Below are 20,141 nucleotides of genomic sequence, written 5' to 3'. Positions count from 1 at the left end.
ATATATAGATTTCATAAAAATATAATATGAGGTCTTAGCTCTGTTACATGACCAAAATGATACACAGTGTTGTAGATATTTCAAAACTATGCAAAATGCTCTAAGAGTGCCAAAATTGTAATAGATTACTTTTGTCCTGGATTATAATTTCTAAATGGTTTGCCATGACTGTGGTTCAACTGATTGTTCTATTTTCAGTCTGTTATTTTCAACCTGATAACTATCATTTGTCCCTTTTTCCTGTTTCAACTTACTCTCTCTCTTTCATTTCCAGAGAGCCCGAGTTTAAGATGCACCATTTTCCCCCTTGTGGAGATGGTGTCATAGTGGTATTGTCACTGGAAAGATAATACAGAGACCCACTCTAATGCCCTAGGGAATATAGAAACAAAGAAAGTAGGAGCAGAAATAAGCCATTTGGCCCCTTGCGTCTGCTCCACCATTCAATTAGATCTTGGTGATCTCCTACCACAATGCTATTTTCCTCATGTCTTTAATATCTATCGATCTCTGTGTCAAACATACTCAATAAGAGTCCAAACAACTATCTGGGGATCGAAAATTCCAAAGATTTATCACCCCCTGAGTTAATAAATTCCTCTTCATTTCAGTCCGAAATGGCCCACCTCTTAATCTGAGATTGTGTTTCTTGACCTTGAGCCAGCGGAAATACCACCCCAGCATTTATCCTGTCGAGCCCTATAAGAATTCTGGGCGCGATTCTCCGCACCCGCGGAAAATCGCGAAGTCGGCCGTGAAAACGGGCGACTTTTGCGATGGCCCGATACGGCCCAGTTCCTGACGTATTCACGTCCGGGAAATGGGCTAGCAATGGGGCCGTGTCAGTCTCATGCGCGATGACGTTGGAACGCAGAGACGATACAAACACGCCCACGTGACGCCGCCCAACGCCGTAAAAAGGCGCGGGCGAGCACAGAAACTAGGCCAGGATGTCGGAGCTCAGGAGAGCAGCCCCGCGATTCGTTGTGGGTGATGTGGAGATGCTGCTCGAATCAATCGAGCAGAGATGGGGCATCATCTGCCTGCGTAGAGGGCATCGCCACCCTGCCAGCGCGGTGCGCCAGGCCTGGCGTGAGGTGGCTGCTGCCGTCAGTGCTGTGGGGCAGACACCTCGCTCTGCAGAGCAATGTCGGAAGAAGATGCACAACCTCACCAGGGCTGCCAGGGTAAGTGCCAAGAGGGTGCCCCCGGGTCACAACCATCCCTCCCCCCTTTACTTAATCACCCATTGGGGCAAAGTGAGTTGAGGGTGGTTCACAAAGTAGTCACAGACCCAGCGCTCTGGCCCCCGTGGAGGGACGCAATGGTCTTATTACAACTTGACCCCCAAACTGTGCCAGTATCTGAACGGACTGCTGATACCTGCCGTATTATAATGATCTACCTATGCCCCCTCCCCCAACAGGACAAGACCGCTCACAACACTCATGAGCGGAACAAGACTGGAGGGTGTTCGCCCATCCTGCACCCCCTCACCACGTTTGAGCAGAGGGCACTGGACCTTGTTGGGGGATCTGCCACCCGGGAGATCGCGCAATGCGAGGTTGGCGGAGCTGCAACAAGTGAGACAACCCTGCATGGCAAACACCCCTCCCTCCACCATCCTCTGTCCCTTCACACCCTGCCCACTGGGACACCTCCCCCATCCTCTGTCCCTTCACACCATGCCCACTTGGACACCTCCCCCATCCTCTGTCCCTTCACACTCTGCCCACTGGGACACCTCCCCCATCCTCTGTCCCTTCACACTCTGCTCACTGGGACACCTCCCCCATCCTCTGTCCCTTCACACCCTGCCCACTTGGACACCTCCCCCATCCTCTGTCCCTTCACACCCTGCCCACTGGGACCGTCCAGCGCCCGGCCGAGCGTATCTAAATAACCCGTTTCATTCTCTTACCTAGGACGTGATGCCGAACGACCAGGGCCGTCTGCCTCCAGGCGGAGACAGGCATCTGCCCCCACCTCACCCAGGGCCGCACAACTGAGGGTGCCCGATCAGCGGGGAGTCCCATCCTCCCCAACCAAATCTGTGGAGCAGGACGCCCAGAGGGCGGCAACACAGCCAGAGAGAGAAATGGCCCGCGAACGCCCTGCGGCCTCTCAGTGGGCCGGTGAAATAGAGGAGGCGTGCACCGAAGATGACCTCGAGCTTGCGGCACAGCTATCTCCCACACCATCCACCATCCCAGAGACACTCACCCCGGTTGGCCTATTTAGTGATGAGGCTCCTGGGTCACAGTCTGGGTCGCACATCACAGCTGAGCAGGTACAGCAGGTGGAGGTCGGAGCAGCCGAGGGCCCGGACTGGCGGAAGCCAGGCCAGGCCCAGCATGCAGCTGGCTCCCAGACCTTTTCCGAGTTCCTGGACTTTCTCAACCCACCCGCACAGCCGATGCATCAAGAAATCCAGGGACACAATGACGGGATGAGGGCTGTCTTCCAGACTCTGCAGACGCCGTTAGAGGAGTCGAACCGCGTCCACGAGCAGGGAGTGGTGCCGCTCATGGCAGCAACCCAGGCCGACGTCGCACGGGTGGCATCCGCGGTGGAGGCAATAGGTCAGGTTATGCAAGGCGTTGGGCTTAATGTGCACGCGTCATCCTCGGCCCTGGACAGGGTTGCCCTCTCACAGGCAGCAATGCGCCAGAGCCAAAACGACATTGCCGGCACGCTGCGGCCCTTGGCCGAGTCTCAGCAGGTCATGGCCCAGTCGCAGCACGCCATGGCACAGTCACAGCAGTCAATGGCACAGTCCCAGCAGTCAGTCGCGGAGAGCATCAACCGCCTGACACATGTGCTGGATGGCGTCGTGCACTCACAGGTTGAGATCGCACAGTCCCTGGCGGGAATGTCTAACTCCCTGGACTCCGTCTCTGCAAACCTTCGGATCCTGGTCGATACCGTTACAGGCCTCCAGGACTGGCAGCGCCAGGTGTCGGTGGCGCGACGGGATACCTCCCCGCTCGCACCTCTGTCCCAAAGTGAGGCCCGGGGGCCACCGGGCTCCCCGAGGGAGGAGGAGGTTTCGGGGCCCGTCCCATTAACTCCATCACGGGACGTCCCGGAATTCTCGGCCTCCCCACGTCCCATCCCTGGTGCATCGGGTGGGCAGCAGGCAGAGCAGGGTGGCACAACGTCACCCGAGACGCCAGCAGAGCAGCCTAGCCCAACAAGGCCGGGTTGCCCCAGGAAACGCTTGCCGAAGGAGAAACAAGTCAAAGGGGGCGATTCGCAGCAGTCCTCCTCCACTCCTGCTGTATCATCTGGGGAATCACTTAGACATAGTGGTAGGGCCCATAAGGCAACAAAGAGAGACACTGAGTAAGTTGGCACGGGTGAAGGGCACAGTTTAGTTGTAGGGGCTAGGGCACCTGTAAATTATTGTTCACATTAAACACACTGTTCCACCTTACTTGTAATACCGTGTGATTGTTCCACAGCCACAGGAATCGTGATGGTGACTGAGTGTCGCTGGGGTTGACGAGCGGTGAAACTTTGCTGCCGGGTGTGCAGTCCCTTCCCCCCCCACCCCCTCCCACAGTTAGCCCACGCGGCCACGTGATGGAGTGTCCGTGACGAAGTCAGCGGCCACCAAGGTGGATGGTTCAGCTATTGCCATGGGTCAGACTCTCTCTAACAATTCTGAGCTCAAGCTCTTCGCAGAGCGGGCTGTCATCATTCCACATGGCACTAATCACACCCGCTGACACAGCCATCAATGTTGTGCCATACCGTCTGGACCCAGTGGTAAGGGTGATGTCGAAGTGGAGCAGTGTACACTGAGAGGGGGTGGGGGGTGGGGGCTGTGGTGGTGGCAGTTGTGTGTTGACCCTCTGCACGACTAGCAATGCAGGTGGTGGTTTGGTGTTCAGCGGGGACGTCGCATATGACGCGTGAGCCGTGCTGCCACCAAGGCGTCGCGTGCCCGCCGTCCTCGCCGGGTCCGTCGTGCCGCCTCCTGGACATCACCGGCACCTGGGTCGTGTCTGCGTGCTGCGCCCGCCACTCCACCAGCCTTCTCCTCCTCCTCCTCTGTGCTGGCACCACTGCCACTGGCTTCTCCCTCCGCCTCCTGCAGCAGGTCATCTCCCCTCTGCATCGCGATGTTGTGCAGCGCACAGCAGACCACAACAATGCGAGCAACCCTGTCGGGCTGGTACTGCAGGGCCCCTCCGGAGCGGTCCAGGCACCTGAATCTCATCTTCAGGAGGCCAAGGCAGCGCTCCACCACACCCCTGGTTTCTGCATGGGCCTCGTTGTATCGGGTTTCCGCATTGGTCTGAGGCCTCCGTATAGGCGTCATCAGCCAAGACCTCAGCGGATAACCCTTGTCGCCTAGCAACCAGCCCCTCAGCCAGGGGGGACGTCCCTCAAACATCGCAGGGATGAACGACTGCGCCAGTATGTAGGAGTCATGCTCACTCCCTGGGAACCTTGCTCAGACATTCATGAACGTCATGTGGGGGTTGCATACCACCTGGATATTCATGGAGTATGTCCCCCTCCTGTTTGTGAACACCTCCCTGTCCCCTGCAGGCGGGCTCATGGGGACATGAACACAATCGATTGCCCCCTGCACCATCGGTATCCCGGCCACGCTGGCAAATCCACGAGCTCGTGAGTCTTGAGTTGCTCGGTCCTCGGGAAAGGTGATGTAGCGGTCCGCGATGGTATAGAGGTATCACATCCCGGATGCACCTGTGGACCGATGACTGGGAGATCCCGGAGAGGTCCCCGCTCGGAGACTAGAAGGAGCCGGTCGCATAGAAGTTAAGAGCGACCATCACCTTGATGGCAACCGGGATCGCGTATCCTCCCCCCGTTCCACGTGGGGCGAGGTGCGCCACGAGGTGACAGATATGTATCACCGTCCGCCTACTCAGCCGGAGTCTCCTCCTGCAGGTGATGTCCGTCATTGTTAGGAAAGAGATCCGGACACGGTACACCCTCGGCCTTGGTCGTTGCCTCTGGTGCCGTGGCTGCACCCTCACTCTCTCCTCCTCCCCCTCCTCCTCCTCCCCCCCATGCTGCTCGACGACTGGCAACTCCTCGGCCCTTCCCTCTGCTGCTGCAGCTGGCCCTGCATCCACTGCGGGTTGTGGCTGTGGATGCTGCTGCATCTCCAAATGCAGTGAAGCGGCCCCAACCACTGCGCAGAACATAGCCGTTCTGTTCGCAGACATTGTGCTAACCTACAGAAGGGTGGTGGGGGCAGAGAAACGGGAAATGTTAGACGGAGGTTAGTCGACACCTTGGCAGCCGCCTGCCACGGGATACCTGTGTGTCCCGGTGGCCTGGTCGCGCTGCTGACACGCGGGAAGCCTAACCCCTGGTCACTTTCTGCATCCAACGGGCAGTTAACTACGTCCTCTTCACCGGTGCGTCAGTGGCTTGTGGCCGTAAGCCACAGGGCAACCAGTGGCTGTGTCATCGTGACCGGCACGCCATGGCATGGTGGCAGACATTTTGTAACCGGGGTTGGACGGGTCACTCGCTCACTCTCTCCCTACCCCCCCACTCCCACTCCCCCCCTCCGTCTCACCCACTCCCCCTCCGTCTCCCCCACTCCCCCCTCAGTCTCCCCCACTCCCCCCTCAGTCTCCCCCACTCCCCCCTCAGTCTCCCCCACTCCCCCACTCCCCCCCAGTCTCCCCCACTCCCCCCTCAGTCTCCCCCACTCCCCCCTCCGTCTCCCCCACTCCCCCCTCAGTCTCCCCCACTCCCCCCTCCGTCTCCCCCACTCCCCCCTCAGTCTCCCCCACTACCCCTTCAGTCTCCCCCACTCCCCCCTCCGTCTCCCACACTCCCCCTCAGTCTCCCCCACTCCCCCGTCCGTCTCACCCACTCCCCCCTCCGTCTCCCCCACTCCCCCCTCAGTCTCCTCCACTCCCCCCTCAGTCTCACCCACTCCCCCCTCAGTCTCCCCCGTCCCCCCTCAGTCTCCCCCACTCCCCCCTCAGTCTCCCCCACTCCCCCCTCAGTGTCCCCCACTCCCCCCTCAGTCTCCCCCACTCCCCCCTCAGTCTCCCCCACCCCCCCTCAGTCTCCCCCACTCCCCCCTCCAGTCTCCCCCACTTCCCCCCTCAGTCTCCCCCACTCCCCCCTCAGTCTCTCCCACTCCCCCTCCGTCTCCCACACTCCCCCCTCCATCTCCCACACTCCCCCTCCGTCTCCCACACTCCCCTCCCCCCCCCCCCCCCCCCCCCACCCCCGCTCTGGACCCCCTCCCGTTCTCGGGGATGCCTTCCCCGTTGTGGCCAGACTCCAGCAGTGCGCTGAGCGGTGCGCTCACCTAATCGAAGCTCTCATCAGCCAACACGACTGGTTGACGAACTTGAAAAGCAGGTGTGTTGGCCAGCGTGAAAACATTGCGTGATGACGTCAGACTTCAGCCCATCCGGGCCGGAGAATAGTGGGGGGCCAATAAGTTGGGATTCTGGTCGTGTCGGGGGGTCTTTCGAGGCCTTTGCCGGGAATGAGGACGTGTAGTTTGTGCGGGGTTCGGAGAATAGTGGGAGGGCGTCGGACCGGCGTCGCCGTAAAAATATGCGCGGCCCGCTATTCTCTGAACCGGCGTGAGTGCGGAGAATCGCGCCCTCTGTATTTTGCAGTGAAATCACCTCTCATTCTTCTAAACTCTACTGAATACAGACTCAATCTCTCCTCATAGAACAATCCCGGCACCTCAGCAATCAGTCTGGTGAATATTCTTTGTACTTGCTCTATGGCAAGTATATCTTTCCTTAGATAAGGAGACCAAAACTATTCAATACACCAGGTCTGGTCTAACCAAGGGCTCTATACAACTGCAGCAAGACATTCTTTTCCTGTAATGAAATCATCTTGCAGTAAAGGTGAAATACCATTTGCCTTCCTGATTGCTTGGTGCCCCCGCATGCTAACCTTTTGTGACTCATGAACAAGGGCAATCAGGTCCTATTGGACATCAGCACCTCCCAATCTCTCACCATTTAAAAACATTCTGTATTTCTGTTTTCTATGCCAAAGTGGAAAAATTGCCTTTTTCTTACATGAGATTCCATCTGCCAGGTTCTTGTTACTCACTCCATGCAAATATAATTCTCCAATCCCAGGTACTCTAATTTGATTTACTAACCTCTTGCATGGGACCTTATAAAAAGCCTTCTGAAAATCCAAATACACCACATCCACTGCTTCTCCCTTATCTATTATGCTAGTTACATCATTGTGGCTAAACCACAGTGTGTCTTAACCTGTATACGGTGGAAAAATGACTGCAAATCTATTTCTTCCAATCAGTCATTCCCTAGCTAGTTCCTCGACAAACTGTTCTAGAAAACCATCTTGTGCACATTCCAGGAACTCATCCTCCACAGCATTAGTATTAGCTTGGCTTATTCAGTCTACCCAGTCGCCATGTGACTGAGGTCCCTTATGATTACTGTATTATGCTTTTTAAATGCACCTCTAATTTCTTGATTTATACTGTACCTACATTATAACTACTTTCCGTTGGCCTATAAAGAGCTACCAATATTTGCTGTTTTTTGCTTTTTCTTAGCTCCACCCTAACTGATTCTACCTAAGTTCATAAGTTCAGAAGATATGGGAGCAGAATTAGACCATTCGGCCCATCGAGTCTGCTCTGCCATTCTATCATGGCTGATATGTTCCTCATCTGTTATCTATAATGCTACAGACCAAAAGCTGGATTGCAAAATCAACCAGAGCATCTCCTCCCCAGAATACATGACCGAGGAGCAGGAGTAGGCAATTTAGCTTCCCGAGCCTAAACACCTTCCATATGATCATGGCAGATCCCATCCTGGCCTGAACTCCACTGTCCTATCCATTCTCTATAACTCTTCAACCCATTGCCAATTAAAAATCTGTCTAACTCCTCCTTAAATTTACTCACTGTCCTTGCATCCACCATACTCTGCGTTGGTGAATTCTCCAGATTCAGAACATTTGGAAGAAGTAGTTTCTCCTCAAATCTGTTTTAAATTTGCAACCTCTTATTCTCAGATTATGATGTCTCATTTTAGAATGCCCCACAAGAAGAAGCATCTGCTTCACGTCTACTTTATCCGTACCTTTTAGCATCTTATATACCTCAATTTGATCTCCCCTCTAAACTCTAGAGAGTATAGGCCTAAACTGTTCAATCTCTTCTCATAAGACAAACCCTTCATCTCTGGAATCAAGCTAGTGAACCTCCTCTCAACTGACTCCAATGCCACTACATGTTCTGACCTACGATCCTCTCTCACTAATGTGCTGATCACATCCTTTATTAACAGTGCCACCCCATCTCATTTCCTTTCTGCCTATTCTTCTTAATTATTGAATAGCCTTGAACATTCAGCCTGCAGCCATGTCTCCATAATGGAAATTAGATCGTACCCATTTACTTCTATTTGTACTGTAAATCCATCTGCCTTGTTGTGAATGCTGCATGCATTCAGATAGAGTGCCTTTGATTTTGCCCTTTTAACGTTTTTCTGATTTTGATCCGATTTGATGCAAGCCTTTGTTTCGGCTGCCTTCCAATTTTGTTTACTATTGTTCTTCCTACCATTATCAACTTTGTTTCTCTCCTATCTGAATTCTTTTTCTGGTCCCCATGCCCCTGCCAAGCTAGTTTAAACCCTCCCCAACAGCACTAGCAAATCTCCCAGAGAGGATATTGGCCCTGCGTGTGCTAAGATGTAACCCATCCATCTTGTAAAAGTCAACCAGTCAAAAAACACTCCCGTACCTCAGAAATCTAAAGCCTTCCTTCCTGCACCATCTCTCCAGCCACATGATTGTTTGTTCTTTCTTCCTTTTTCTGTACTCAGTAGCATGTGGTCTTTGAAGTACTGATTTTTTTAAATTATAAATTTAGAGTACCCATTTTTTCCAATTAACGGGCAATTTAGCATGGCCAATCCACCTACCATGCACATCTTTAGGTTGTGGGGGCGAAACCCACGCAAACACGGGGAGAATGTGCAAACTCCACACGGACAGTGACCCAGAGCCAGGGACCTCGGTGCCGTGAGGCAGTAACCACTGCGCCACCGTGCTTCCCCTGAAGTCCTGATTTTTAATGTTTCCTTGCTTTCCAAAATATGATTTACATCGTCCTTTGACATATCTCTGTTGCTCATGCTATTCCAAATGATAACCTGTTAAAACAGAATTATCCAAATTGTGTTTTGAAAGTTGTGAAAAGCTTGGACTCCTCGTCCAATAATAATAACCAGAATCCACAGCTCATGCCTAATTTAGAAAATACTGAGCTCTTAAACTTTCATTTACTGATACCATTGGATGGACTTCTGTTTTTGCTTTATTGGGTTGTGTGAGAGCAAGACATATTTGGCTCCTGAACCATTACCATCCCTACGCATTAAACCGTTGGCTTTTATGGGTTAAATGACTCCATGTTTTATAATTGAGTCAATCTCTTTATTGAGCTTTGGAAGTAAAGGGTTTGGAACATTTCTGGGTGCTTTTATGCATATTGGTTTCACCTCTGGGCTTAATGTTATATGATCTACTGTTCTTAGCTCTCCCAATCCTGTAATTAACTTTGAGAACTCTAAATCTCCCAATTAACTTTCACTATTCTTTATTTTTCCTATTCTGTGGATTAGATTCAATTCCATACTTGCCTTTCTACTTAGAAGTAAACACTTCTGATCTTGAATTAAATACAGAACTTCAGTAATTGCTTTCTCTCTGTGCTGTAACGTAGCTGTTAATTCTCCCAGAGCCTTCAGCTTTGGTCCTCCCGCTTTGTGCAGCTTTAAATAGGATGGTTGAAGAACCTTCTTGTTTAACCGTTATTCAGCATCTGAAAAACCTGAAACTGCTGGTCCAGTAACTAACTTAAAGTATGTCCTGTAACCTTCTACCAGGATTTCTGCACTCCATTAAATTCTACTGTTGTAATCTAGCCAAAGAAGGGTATCTCAACGTCTTGTGAATCTCCAACTTTGGTCTGGCTGCTTTTAAAACTTTTTTTTTGGGGTATTCTGCCTTTTTTGTACTGTGATATGCTGCCTGAAAATGCCCCCTCTTTGAGCACCAATGGCATTGCACATGTTTGGCAGGGAAATTCCTATTTTATATACCAGCAAGTCTGGGCTGCCACTATAATTGCTTTTCTTTTCACATGTCTCTCCCCTTTATTTCCTTTTTTTATGTACTGAATCTGCTACTTTGGGATTTGGACTGACTCTCTCTCTCTCTTTCTCTCCCTTCTGATTATCAACCAGTTCTACCTCTTAATCACGGCTTGTCTATTTAATTGAATCACCTTTGCAGGTGTCAAGACTTCCCGGGACCGCAAATGATCTGATTATGCATCATCCATTTCTCCAACAGTTATTCTATCATGAATCAGCCCCGCTTTCAGGTTACTGCACTCACTGTTTTGTGCTAGCTGGTGCAAATCATTAACAAATGAACAAATGCCTTCCTCCTGTTGTTGGGTACACATTTCTCAATTATATTTTTGCTGAAACTGGCAGGTTTAAGCAGGATGGTTGAAGAACCTTCTTGTTTAACCGTTATTCAGCATCTGAAAAACCTGAAACTGCTGGTCCAGTAACTAACTTAAAGTATGTCCTGTAACCTTCTACCAGGATTTCTGCACTCCATTCGATTCCACTGTTGTAATCTATTGCATAAAATCTCAACAGTGCTGAAGGAGACGATATAGCCCAATAGGTGTGCACTAGTAATCCCACCTAACGTGCACATCTTTGGACACTTAGAGGCACGTTAGCATGGCCAATCCACCTAAACATATCCCTAACACATTAATAGCCTCAGAATATGTGACTTTACCTTCATTAATGCCAAGGTTAATGAAAATATTGTCTGTACAGTCACCCTTGGGTACAAAAATGTGCTGACCTGCTCGCTGCCTGGCTTCGCTGCAACACCCAAAGAAATGCAAAATCAAGCAAATCTTCTGCACCATATCTCATCCTGATTTAGGCCTGAAATTTTCTCGATACTCTCAAGTATATATAGAGAATTTTCTTGCAACTTGTACCGCTTTGACCATATGTTATTGTGCTGTTGGGTTGGGGTTTTTTCAATGGTATCACAAAGATAGTCAACTATAAAATCCCTAACATTTATTTTACCGTATTTACAGATTATGGAGAACATTCTCACACTGGCCCTTTATGGGATTTTGCCTAACATACTCCATTATACTACATATTCAACCACAATTTGTAACCTCATGGTTTTGCATATCCCTCACTTTCCATCAAACCAAAGGATCAACCAATGAAGAGTGAAAAGTGACATGCCATGAGAAGCATGCCCTAAAACAGTCGAGATGCCATGTGAGGACCCAATATTGCAGCAAGGTAGACCCATACCCACGGAACCAGGGTTCACAAACACGTCTCCCTGGCAACCCCAAAATCACAACCAGCACCCAGGACCCTGCCAGACATGACCCCGAAAATGAAACCAGCGCGCTATCCTCCGCCAGACACAACCACCTACCTTCCACAAGGTCAGACTTCTCCCACCGGATCACTGGACCATCCAGAAGCAGCCGGTGACTGAGAGAGCGAGGGAAACATGGCACTCTGCAGGTGAGACTCAAACAACGGTTTCAAGTCTTCTGTCCCCGGCATACTCCTGGCAAATGTCCAAGTGATCGAAAATCAGCTGGATGAGCTTAACGCATGTGATTTACCTCTCAGAGGGAAATAAGAAAATGCAGTGTACTTTGTTTCACAGAGACATGGCACATCCCTCACTGGACTGTGCTGTACAACCTGAAGAATTCTCAATACACCGGATGGACCGCCCGGCGCCATCAAGCAAAGCGAAGGGTGGAACGGTTTGTCCCCTCATCAATTCCTCAGATGAACTTAGGGCTTGGATCAGTACCTGGGAATATGATGCTATTGGTATTACTGAGACTTGGTTGAGGGAAGGGCAGGACTGGCAACTGAATATCCCAGGGTATAGATGCTTCAGGAGGGATAGAGAGGGAGGTAGAAGGGGTGGAGGAGTTGCATTACTCGTCAGAGACAATATCACAGCTGTGATTAAGGAGGGCACGATGGAGGATTTGAGCACTGAGGCAATATGGGTGGAGCTGAGAAATAGGAAGGGTGCAGTAACATTGTTGGGACTTTACTACAGGCCTCCCAAAAGCGTGCATGAAGTAGAGGTACAAATATGCAGACAGATTATAGAAAAATGTAGGAACAATAGGGTGGTTGTGATGGGAGATTTTAACTTCCCCAACATTGAATGGGATTTGTGTAGTGTTGGAGGCGTAGATGGAGCAGAGTTTGCAAGGAGCATCCAGGAGAGTTTTTTAGAGCAGTATGTAAATAGTCCAACTCGGGAAGGGGCCATACTGGACCTGGTATTGGGGAATGATCCCGGCCAGGTGGTTGATGTTTCAGTCGGTGATTACTTTGGGAATAGCGATCACAATTCCGTAAGTTTTAGAATACTCATGGACAAGGACAAGAGGGGTCCGAAAGGAAGAGTACTAAATTGGGGAAAGGCAGAGTATAACAAAATTCGGCAGGAGCTAGGGAATGTGGATTGGAAGCAGCTGTTTAAGGGTAAATCCACATTTGAAATGTGGAAGTCTTTTAAGGAAAGGTTGATTAGAGTGCAGGACAGACATGTTCCTGTGAAAATGAAAGATAGAAATGGCAAGATTAGGGAACCATGGGTGACGGGTGAAATTGTGAGACTAGCTAAGATGAAAAAGGAAGCATACATAAGATCGAGGCAACTCAAAACTGATGAAGCTTTGGAGGAATATCGGGAAAGTAGGATGAATCTCAAACGCGCAATAAAGAGGGCTAAAAGGGGTCATGAAATATCTTTGGCTAACAGGGTTAAGGAAAATCCCAAAGCATTTTATTCGTATGTAAGGAGCAAGAGGGTAACTAGAGAAAGGATTGGCCCACTTAAAGACAAAAGAGGGAATTTATGCGTGGACTCAAAGGAAATGGGTGAGATTCTTAATGAGTACTTTGCATCGGTATTCACAAAGGAGAGGGACAAGATGGATGTTGAGACTAGGGATGAATGTTTAAATACTCTCGGTCAAGTTGTCATACGGAAGGGGGAAGTTTTGGGTATTCTGAAAGACATTAAGGTGGACAAGTCCCCAGGACCGGATGGGATCTATCCCAGGTTACTGAGGGAAGTGAGGGTCGAAATAGCTGGGGCCTTAACAGATATCTTTGCAGCATCCTTGAGCACGGGTGAGGTCCCGGAGGACTGGAGAATTGCTAATGTTGTCCCTTTGTTTAAGAATGGTAGCAGGGGTAATCCAGACCTGTGAGCTTGACGTCAGTGGTAGGCAAACTGTTGGAGAAGATACTGAGGGATAGGATCTATTCACATCTGGAAGAAAATAGACTTATCAGTGATAGGCAGCATGGTTTTGTGCAGGGAAGGTCATGTCTTATAAACCTAATACAATTCTTTGAGGAAGTGACAAAGTTAATTGATGAGGGAAGGGCTGCAGATGTCATATACATGGACTTTAATAAGGTGTTTGATAAGGTTTCCCATGGCAGGTTGATGGAAAAAGTGAAGTCGTATGGGGTTCAGGGTGTACTAGCTAGATGGATAAAGAACTGGCTGGGCAACAGGAGACAGAGAGTAGTGGTGGAAGGGAGTGTCTCAAAATGGAGAACGGTGACTAGTGGTGTTCCACAGGGATCCGTGCTCGGACCACTGATGTTTGTGATCTACATAAATGACCTGGAGGAAGGTATAGGTGGCCTGATTAGCAAGTCTGCAGATGATACTAAGATTGGTGGAGTTGCAGATAGCGAGGAGGACTGTCAGAGAATACAACAAAATATAGATAGATTGGAGAGTTGGGCAGAGAAATGGCAGATGGAGTTCAATCCAAGCAAATGCGAGGTGATGCATTTTGGAAGATCAAATTCAAGAGTGGACTATATGGTCAATGGAAGGGTCTTGGGGAAAATTGATGTGCAGAGAGATTTGGGAGTTCAGGTCCATTGTACCCTGAAGGTGGCAACGCAGGTTGATAGAGTGGTCAAGAAGGCGTACAGCATGCTTGCCTTCATCGGACGGGGTATTGAGTACAAGAGTTGGCAGGTCATGTTACAGTTGTATAGGACTTTGGTTCGGCCACATTTGGAATACTGCGTGCAGTTCTGGTCGCCACATTACCAGAAGGATGTGGATGCCTTGGAGAGGGTGCAGAAGAGGTTCACCAGGATGTTGCCTGGTATGGAGGGTGCTAGCTATGAAGAAAGGTTGAGTAGATTAGGATTGCTTTCGTTGGAAAGACGGAGGTTGAGGGGGGACCTGATTGAGGTCTACAAAATTATGAGAGGTATGGACAGGGTGGATAGCAACAAGCTTTTCCCAAGAGTGGAGGCGTCAGTTACAAGGGGTCACGATTTCAATGTGAGAGGGGGAAAGTTTAAGTGAGATGTGCGTGGAAAGTTTTTTACGCAGAGGGTGGTGGGTGCCTGGAACGCTTTACCAGCGGAGGTGGTAGAGGCGGGCACGATAGCATCATTTAAGACGCATCTAGACAGGTATATGAATGGGCGGGAACAGAGGGAAGTAGACCTTGGAAAATAGGAGACAGGTTTAGATAAAGGATCTGGATCAGCGCAGGCTGGGAGGGCCGAAGGGCCTGTTCCTGTGCTGTAATTTTCTTTGTTCTTTGTTCCTGGTGTTCAGATGTGGTGACCCTGGCGACCTACTACTCCCCGGACCTGGAATACCTGGCTGTGAAATGCCAACCGGACTACCTTCTACGGGGGTTCACTTCAGCCATTATCACAGCGGTCTACAGCCCATCCCAGGTGGAAGTGAAGAAGGCACTGGTTGAATTGTATACAGCTATAAATAATAATGAAGCAGAACACCCGGAGGCCTTGTTCAACATGACTGGGGACTTCAACCTCAAGGGTGTACTACCAAAATTCCACTCACACATCTCCTATCCCACACTCTCGGCCAATGCTACACAAAAATTAAAGGCGCCTACCAATCCACCCCCCCGACAGCACATAATACTCTAGTTGATGCCAAAGCAATGTTTTATACAGGTTTATTATAACTTCATTGTGTTTGTACTCCAGGATTCCAGAGCACAGCATTTGGAAAGCAATGGTATAATAAGACAAATCAGCATGGATATAGGAAAGGGAAATCACGCTTGACAAATTTACTGGAATTCATTAAGGATGTAACTGGAAGAGTTGACCAGGGAGAATCAGTGGATGTGGTTTATTTAGGCTTTTAGAAGGCCTTTGATAAGGCCTTACACAGCAGATTATTATGCAAAGCTAAAGCGCAAGGGATTGCGGGTAGTGTCTTGAGATGAATAGAAAGCTGATTAACAAGCAGGAACCAAAGTGTTGGAATAAGTGGATCTTCTTTCAAATGACAGGCAGTGACTAGTGGGTTACCGCAGGGATCAATGCTAGGACCACATCCACTGGTTCTCCTTGGTCAACTCTTCCAGTTACATCCTCAATGAATCAGTGCCAGGACCCCAGCTGTTCACATTGTATATTAATGATCTGGACGAGGGAACTAAGTCTATTACTTCCAAAATTGCAGATGATAGAAAAGTGGGTGGGAGGGTGAGCTGTGAGGAGGACACAGAGATGCTTCAGCATGATATGGGCAGGCTGAGTGAGTGGGCATATGCATGGCAGATGCAGTACAATGTGGATAAATGTGAATTTATCCACTTCAATAGCAAAAATAGGTGGACAGATTATTATTTGAATGGGCATAAACTGAGAGAAGTGGATGCTCAGTGAGACTTTGGTGTCCGCGTGCATCAGTCACTGAAAGTAAGCACGCAGCAGGCAGTAAAGATGGCAAATGGTACGCTGGCCTTCATAACAAAAGGATTTGAATATAGAAATAGGGATGTTTTTGTGCAATTGCACAGTGTGTTGATATTGTGGAATATTGTGTGCAATTTTGGTGGCCATATCTGAGGAAGGAAGTACTTGCTACAGACGGAGTGCAGCGAAGGTTTACCAGGCTGACCTCTGGGATGGATTATATACATTGGAGCTCAGAAGGGTGAGAGGGGACCTTATTGAAACTTACAAATTTCAAACAGGATTAGACAGGGAAGATTCAGAAAGAATATTCCCAATGATGGGAGAGCCCAAAACTAGGGTTCATAGTTTGAGACTATTCATGAAGGCCCACCTTCTCAACCTTGCCCCTCGCCTGACGTGTGGTAATCCTCAGGTTAAGTCACCACCAGTCGGTTCTCCCCTCAAAGGGGAAAGCATCCTATGGTCATCTGGGACTATCTTTACCTTGTTTGAGAATAAGGGGTAAATCTTTTAGGATTGAGGTGAGGAGAAATTTCTCCACCCAGAGAGTGGTGAATCTATAGAATTCACTACCACAGAAAGTACTTGAGGCCAAAACATTGTGTGATTTCAAGAAGGAATTAAACATAATCAAAGAATCCCTACAGTGCAAAAGGAGGCCATTTGTCCATCAACTTTGCACCTATGCTTTGAAAGAGTACTCCACTCAAGCACATTTCCCCCGCCTATCCCAATAACCCTCAACCTGACCTACACATCTCTTTTTGGGACTCTAATTTAGCATAGCCATTCCACCTAACAAGCACATCTTTGGACTGTGGGAGGAAACTGGTGTACCCAAAGGAAACCCACGCAGACACGAGGAGAATGTGCAAATTCCAGATGGTCCCCAAGGCTGGAATTGAACACAGATCCCTGACGCTATGAGAGAATAGTGCTAACCACTGTGCTAACATGCCGCCAATATAGCTGTGCATATAGCTCTTGGGCTAAAGGGACCAAGGGACATGGAGGATTGTGGGATCACAGCATTGAATTTGATGATCAACCATGATCATAATGAATGGCGGAGCAGACCCAAAGTGCCGAATGGTCTACTCCTGCTTCGATTTTCGATGTATGTTTCAATGTCCTCCCCACCTCTGAACAGCTTAGCCAGCTGTGGTTCTATGTGCCTAGTTCCATCTGCATTCCCCAGATGAAACATTACTCTGGTTGGAAAGTGATGTGCACTCATGGTTACTCACGTACTTCTTGCCTGATCCTCCTTGACTGTCCAACAACCATGCATTCTAGGAACCTACATTCTAGTAGCTATGGCATTCAGGTGAGTTGTCCAGTTAGGTTGTTGGTCAATGACAGCCTGCAAAGATGTTGTTGATGGGCTTTGATGATGATAATGCCATTCCATGCCAAGGGAAGATGGTTAGACTCAATTTTGTTTGATTTTGTAATTGCAATTGATTGCTATCACTGTAACCTGACATTTATTCATCCAAGATTGGATGTTCGCCTTCGGCCCTGGCTGGCGTGGCACCAAAGGCCTTCCACACCAGCCGGCGGGACGGGAACCACTCCGGCGCGGTCCTAGCCCCTCAAGGTGAGGGCTTGGCCCCTAAGGGCACGGAGAAATCCGCACCTTCGGGCCGGCCCGACGCCGGAGTGGTTCATGCCACTCCATCCCGTCGGGACCTCCCGCCCCGCCGGGTAGGGAAGAATCCAGCCCCTGATCTTAAGATAGAAGTGAAGTAATTGATGAAGCAGCTAAACATGGTTGGGTCGAGCAAACTTTTAGACAAATCATTTTGGACTTGAAATGTTAACTCTGCTTCTGTCTCCACAGATGCTGCCAGATCTTTAACTCCTCTCAGCACTTTATATTTTTATTTCAGATCTCTAGCATCTATTTTGCTTTATTGTTTTATTTTTATCTCAGTATTTTGCTTTTATTGTGATAGACAAATCATTCAGATTTGTCAAAAGAAAATACGTGCTTGGATTTCCATGGTATCAAGACATGGAAACATGTTGTTACCCTAATCATCTTATTTAGTTTGCGGCACACATTAATCATTGAGTTTCATAAATGCAAATTTAAAAACTGGTCGTTAGTTCCACATCTGTTGACAACTGTGTATAAAACCCTGATGCTGAAAACGAGTTGGCAAAGTATCAACAACCCATGAATAAGATGGAATGACCCAAGTTATGTTGGTGAATACATTTGAGGCAGTCAACAAAATAAAGCTTAATTTAAACAAAGCAACTGAGATGCCAATTTTGTTTTTTTTCCCTCCTTTCATGGCATGTGTCAATTGACAGCTAGGCCAGCATTTACTGCCCAACCCTAGTTGCCCTTGAGACGATGGTGGTGAGCTGCTTTCTTGAACTTCTGCAGTCCCGTGGTGTGGGTACAGCCACAGCGCTGCTAGGGTTGGAGTTCCTGGATTTTGACCCAGAGACAGCGAAAGAAAGACGATGGGCGGGATTCTCTGTTCTGCCACACACGTTTTGTGGTGTGGCGCGACCCCGCTGGCAGCGGTATCCTCCATCCTGTCGGGGACTCCGTGGGTGTGAGTGTGCTGCCGGTGAAGCGGAGGATCCCGCCAATGGAGAATCTAGCCTGATATCTTTCCAAGTCAGTATGGTGAGTGGCTTTGAGCGGAACATAGCATGCAGATGGTGGTGCTCCCATTTGTCCTTCCAGGTGGCAGAGGTCATGGGTTTGGAAGGTGCTGTTAAAGCAGCCTTGGCTAAAGTGCACCTTGTAGTTGGTACTCACTGCCACTATGCAGTAAAGGGAGTGGATGTTTGGGTTTGTGGTTGGGGTGCCAATCAAGCAGGCTGCTTTGTCCTGGTTGGTGTTGAGCTTCTTGAGTGTTGTAGGAGCTGCACCCATCCAGACAAGAGAAAAGTATTCCATCACAACCCTGACTTGTGCCTTGTAAATGGTGGACAGGCTATGGGCAGTCAGTAGATGAAATACCCTCTGCAGGATTCTTAGCCTCTGAACTGCACTTGTAACCACAGTATTTATTTGGTTGGTCCAGTTCAGTTTCTGGTCAATGGTAATCCCACCATGCTTATAGTGAGGGATGCAGCAAATGATAATTCTATTGAATATCAAGGGGAGCTTCTTTATCATTGTACATGGTCATTATAATACCCTTGTGTGATACACATGCTAATTGCCATTTATTAGCCCATATTCTGCTTTTGTTTAGTTTTTTTGTTAGATATAGCAGCAAAATCTTATTTATTTAAATTTCAAACCAAGGTTACACTGACTGAAATACATCACTATTTCTGATCCCTCCTGAGGGTCCCTAGGACATTTCCTGCTTGCTCATTCAAACAAATTCACATTGGAATATGTAGACTTCTGAAAGGAGAGCTTTTGATATTCTCTGGGCGGGATTCTCTCAGCCCACGCAGGACCGGGCACGAATCACGCAACGTCGGTCCGCCGATTCTCCGGTGAGCGGAGAATCGGCGCCATTGGCGCCGGTGCTGTTGGCGCAGCGCTGCCGGGATGGACCGAGTGGCCGCAAAAAAATTCAGAGTCCCGACCGTGCCGTCCACGTGTGGTCTTACCCGGCGGAACCTCGGCATGCATCCTACGGGGGCAGCCTGGTGGGGCCGGGGGGAGGGGGGGGGGGGGGGGGGGAGGGGGGGGGCCTCTGCTGTGGTCTGGTCCGCGATCGGGGCCCACCGATTGGCGAGCCGGCCTTTTGTGCTGGGGATCTCTTTTGCTCCACGCTGGTCCCTGTAGCCCTACGCCATGTTGCGTCGGGGCTGGCGCGGAGAAGGAAGTCACCGCAGATGCGTCGGTCACAGCGCGCATGCGCAGATCCGTGGCGCCCATTTGACGCCAGTATCGGCAACTGGAGCGGCGTGGGTCGCTCCAGTGCCATGCTGGCCTCCTGAAGGGCTCAGAATCACTGCTCCTGGGGCCCTGTTGACGCCGTCGTAAAATGTGATAGCGTTTACAACAGCATCAACACTTAGCCTCAGTATCAGAGAAACCTGCCCTCTATTTGAGCAGGAATGAGTTTCACCTCATAATTGATTGACATTGATAGGTTTGTGGAGTTTACTGCAGACTTTTTGTGGTTAATTCATTTCCCTTCTAAATCACCTCACGATAATTATTTTCTTCACTTGAATCCATTGCTCAGCAGAGCTGCCAGAAAATATTCTATATTTTTGTTTTTAATCGATTAACTCTTGACAGTCAAAGGGCTTTGTGATTTCCATCAATTGCACACCCATCATTTGGCA

Source organism: Scyliorhinus canicula, chromosome 8, assembly GCF_902713615.1.
Source record: "Scyliorhinus canicula chromosome 8, sScyCan1.1, whole genome shotgun sequence".
NCBI lineage: Eukaryota > Metazoa > Chordata > Chondrichthyes > Carcharhiniformes > Scyliorhinidae > Scyliorhinus > Scyliorhinus canicula.
Note: the sequence above shows the minus strand (reverse complement) of the source record.